Genomic DNA, 5,399 nt, shown 5'->3' with positions numbered 1-5,399 from the left:
TGATGTAATGAGACAATCTGTAAATCTGCTGTTTCTTCCTAGATATGCAGATACATGTGTATTTTATCTATCACAGATGTTCTGCTGTTTTCTCTGGATTATTTGGTCCATGAGATTGTGAGATTGTTTTGTATCTTATTTCTGTATTCTTATTATTGTTTGTTTGCCTTTAAGATTGTGACATTATAAGCACAGATTTAGTGCATGAACTATGAGAGCTAATCTGAATTTAGTCGTATGATCTTTTCTGATTGTTTTCTGACACAAAGTGAAATAAAGTCTCAGATAAATTTGAATTTTCTGTGACTTCGTGCTGCTTCTTACAATAATAAATAATGAGTTTTTTGAGCATGGTTTGATTCAGGCTTCACTCATGGTTAGCGTGTGTTTTCCATCCATTTCCATTCCCCAAACAATAGATGAATTATACTCATACAACCACCAGAGGGCGCCAGATTAGGAACGCACAGTCCTGTAAAACACCCATTACAACACATGTATAAATCGACTGTACAAAGTCTATCATCAAATCTATCAATCAACAGCTCCACACCCATTAAATGATCAATAAATTAATTCATCCACTATAATCACAGTAATGTTTATTTATGTTGACATCTACTCACACTTTCTACTAATAAAAACAATACAAGAAAAAAGATCAAGGACAACAACAAACATACATACACACATACATACACACACACACATAGAAACATGAAATATCTTTCTGTGCATACACTTCCTGCTAAATTACCCTTTTTAATTTAGTTTGAGACTGTACTTTTGTGTCCAGGCAAACTAACTATTAAAGTCTGATAAAGGTTTCCACACACAGCATGAAGGTCCAGTTACATCCTACCTATTTCCTGTGATTATGGAAGTTTTCCGTAAACACTCTGAAATACAGCAAAGGGAAAATGAAACAAACCCACAGCTGTGAGAAACCTCTTGGTGACAGTGTCTCTAAACCTGGCCTTGAAGTGTCTCCAAAACTGGACAAACTGGAAGTGGAGAGAAGAATAAAAGAAGAAGAGCACGTTAGCCAGAGAGCAGGGAACACGAGATAAGTCAGCTGCATTATACTTCTGTGTATGAATGTCCCAGACAACAGTCAAATATTTATGTTGTAAATAATTTACTTCATCACACAAGAAATGCAACAAGTGCACTGTTCCAATGTGCAGCATTACACCTGGATTAGGGACGCACCTGAAATTGATCCACGTCAGTAATCACAGCCTGACTCATTAATCTGATCTGTCATCACTGCATATGTTTGTGGATATTTAATCTGTTGTGTCTGTCATATGTGTAAAATCATCAGTGGAACCACAAACACCTGTTTTATCCATCTGCAGTAGCTGCAATTCGTCAGCAGGGGTCAGTGTGGCACAGCACCGTACAGACAAAGTAGAAAGTCTGGAAACTACAGAAGAAGATGAGAGTAGACTGAGGTTAAAGAGTTTAAAGTACAGATTAAACTTTTATACCTGGCTTCGTCTTTGAGGTGAGTGTTCTGGAACAAGTTTCTGACTGACGTTTGTAGTTTCTGAGGATTTAATGCTTCATGAAATCTTGTTCTGCGGTGAGCGCAAGTGCACGTCGTTAGCATTGTTTAGCTAGCTTACATAGCTGCGCGAATGCAGTGTGTTGTGACCCTGGATTGTCAGATTCCGTCTTCTGTATTCAGAACATTGAGTGAAATAAAATACCCTGGGTTTTGTAGTTTCACCTTTGCAAAGGGAGAACACCTAGTGACCACAGGCCTTTCAGTCTGCTTCACTCCCGTCCATAAGTGTTCTGCCCCTCCCTGGACACAGGCTTGTTTTATTGAAAAGTTGAGGTACATTTGCATAACAGATAAACAGTTTGTCAAGACCTTCGTTGGTATTCCCATATTGGGACATGTTGCCCTTTTATCCACACCTAATAATTATAATAATGTTATTTATGACTGTGAAACACTCTGTTTCCCTCCTATGTTGGATGATTTATCGTACGTCCACCTTCACCACAAAAAGGGCTCCTGGAATGTAAACATCCTCCCTAACTCTCTGTAAGAGTTATAGATGTGTTTTTCTCTGAGTGTAAGCGTATATAATCAAATACATATGTGGTCTATATCATGTCATTGCGTAAATAACCTTATATAATTCCTCAATTGATAACACTATGCTCTGTGTGTTTTACACTGTGGAAAAGTCTGGATGAGACACTTTTTTGTGATTAAGATGAAGCTTAATCATATTCTAACATATAGCATCAAAGGAACAGCTCCTTTACAGTGTTTGAGGGCTTTTATATTTTATGGAAAAGTTGAATTGTAGTAAACACAAATAATACAAATAATACATGCATAATTTTAATTGGCTTCCTCCATTTCGCATTAATATATTCTTCCATACAAGAGCATCCACAGTCTGCTGCTGTCAGCAGCTACTTTTCTTACACCAGCATAAATTTACTTCAGTCTTTATAACGTGATTATTTTGTCATTTATTTGCTTGTTGTGATTTTCCTAAACACTCACCAGCTGAATCAGACACTGTTCGAGGACACGTACTGTGACTTTAACCTGAACTTTAACCACCTGCTGTTATTTCTCTTCCATCATGTCTGGTGAGTAATATTTAATGTTTTTACACATTCTGTGTTGACGTGAAACATTAACTAGAGACACACAGACCTTTACTGTCTATATCAGTGTCTGTGTCTGAGCAAACATAGCTACATGTTCTTATAGAATGTTGTGTAGGACAAACACAGGTATGTTGTGTGGCATTTAGGTATTTAAAGCTTTTCATGAAGAGATGAAACCCGTGGTAATACTGAGAATACTGAGTTCTTCCCCAAACAACAGATGCATTATAATCATACAACCACTAGAGGGCACCAGATTTGGAAAGCACAGTCCTGCAAAATGCCCATTACATCCTCTGATTATGGAAGTTGCCCGTAAACACTCTGGAATACAGCAAAAGTGAAACAAACCCACAGCTGTGATAAACAAGCCTCTGTTGGTGACAGTGTCTCCAAAACTGGACAAACTTGCAAGAAGTGGAGAGAAGGATAAAAGACAGATAGAAGAGCAGGAAACATGACCTATGTCAGCTGTATTATACTTCAGTGTATGAATGTCCCAGACAACAGTGAAATGTTTATGTTGTTAAATATTTGTAAATATGTGATATACTGCATTGTTTCAGTGTGCAGCATCACACCTCTAATTGGTCCACCTCAGCGACTGACTCGTTAATCTGTGTGTTTATGGATGTTTAAATCTATATGTAAAATCATCAGTGAACCGACAAACACCCGTTTTATCCATCTGCAGTAGCTGCAATTCGTCAACAGGGGTCAGTGTGGCACAGCACCATACAGACAAAGTAGAAAGTCTGGAAACTACAGAAGAAGATGAGTGGACTGCATTTAAAAAGAGTTTAAAGTACAGATTAAACTCTTATATCTGGCTCCGTGTGTTTTACACCGTGGAAACTTCTGGATACTCATAAATAACCAAGCAGAGTCATTTCAATCATGAGAGACTCAGCGAACTGATAGGAGATAGGAGGCCTGAACTGGCATGGATCTGGTGGAGCTTGGGGTGGAGGAGGGTTGCCAGGTTTGATCAGAAGAAAGCTGGAAAGGAGATGGAGACTTTTAAATTTCGTGCTACGCTGTGATTGGTCAGGAGAGGGACGAAAAGCGACAGCTGATTGGTGACGGAGGTGCTTTCTTTTAAAGGTAGGGTAGGAGATTTCATTCTGATGCACTTTTTGTTAAATTAGTGTAACTTCTCTTTACAATCCGATAGCAGCTCATTACTTCAGCAGTTTCGCTTTAAAATGAAGAATATTAATCATCTGTGGAAGCTATAAAACGCTAAAAACATCAGCCAATCCTGCGAGGCGCACCTGCGCGTTTAGTTGGCTGGTTGTCGCTCTCTTCCTGCTCTGCACGCAACGTAGAGGTACGTGCATGATGGCCGAAGTCACAGACTGGTTGGGAGGCGTGGCTTCAGGGTGAGCTCCGAGAGAACGGGATGTGTGTTTACCTTCAAAATCTCCTACCCTACCTTTAAGCACCTGACTAAGAGAGCGGAAGAGAAGGGGAGCAGAGGAGTGAGGGATAGAAGGAGAGAGATTAGGAAGTGGATGAACATGGTACATGGTGAATTATGGGAAACAGAGTCTTCCTGATTGAACTTACGCTAAGAGCTACATTTCTGTGATTAACATGTTGTTTATGTTATTGTGTCAGTTCTAGTGTCAGAATGTTGATCTATACAGCTGCTGAAAGTGTGATGATATATATATGTTTCATGGTAATATATTATTTTATATAAGACGTTTATTTAAATTTAGTTCCTTTCATGTAGTGTTTACTTTGCAGGGCCATTAGGCTCTCCCTTATGGCCATTCTACACTGTGCGATTTTTAGCGATCCAATAAGAGGAGGAGAAGAGGAGGAAGACGGGAATGCGGGGTGACAGGTCGTAGCAGCTGTCACACTGTGAGTCAGTCATCCTAAATTTCTGACACCGCTAGAATTTTATCTCACCTTGTCTTTGGTCACAAGACGCTGACAACAGCCGTCGTGGAACCTGCCTCACAGTGCGATGTAAGACCACCGATTTAGAGCCACAACCAACGATATCTCCACGATTCTCCTACGATGCTCGTCTTTGGTCTGTGACAGCCTAAAATCGCACAGTGTAAACCAGGCATTAGAAATGAGGTCATGTGTTTGGGTAGAGCGTGGAGTGGAGAAGCTGCTCCTCAGAGTTAAGAGGTGGTTCTGGTTTTTGCTTTTGACTCCCAGGTGTTTTGGGCAGGTCCAACTGAGAGAAGGAACCAGGACAGACCCAGCATACGCTGGAGGGATTGTATTTCTGGGCTGGTCTTGATCTGTAGGAGGTCTGGATTCACCTGCTGCTGCTGAACTGCTGGGAGACATGATTATTTAGTTTATTAGACTGTGTGATTGTCGTGTATGTGTGTACCTTTGTTCTTATTGACATTTCAATGAATACCTGTGATGTATGACGAAGGTCACATGATCATCAATATGACTTGATTTTATCTGAATTTGAGACAAACTGTCTCGTCTGTATCAATCTTCTCTGACATGGATCGGGCCATCATGGTGCTGAGGATTTTCCTCAAACAACAGATGCATTACATAACCACCAGATGGTGCTAGATACACAAAAACACTTATTTAAAACACAAACTGTAAGAAGTCTGCACTGCCCTATATAAATATTAACTTCATTCAGACATGATAATCACAGTAATGTTTGTTTGTGTGTGAGGTCTACTCACAGTTTCTACAAAAAGTCTGATATCCAAAGCAACAGTAAAAGTTCAGGGACATACAAAGAACCTGTCTGACAG

The sequence above is a fragment of the Parambassis ranga genome, chromosome 5, assembly GCF_900634625.1.
Source record: "Parambassis ranga chromosome 5, fParRan2.1, whole genome shotgun sequence".
Taxonomy (NCBI): domain Eukaryota; kingdom Metazoa; phylum Chordata; class Actinopteri; family Ambassidae; genus Parambassis; species Parambassis ranga.
This window is presented reverse-complemented; position numbering follows the sequence as displayed.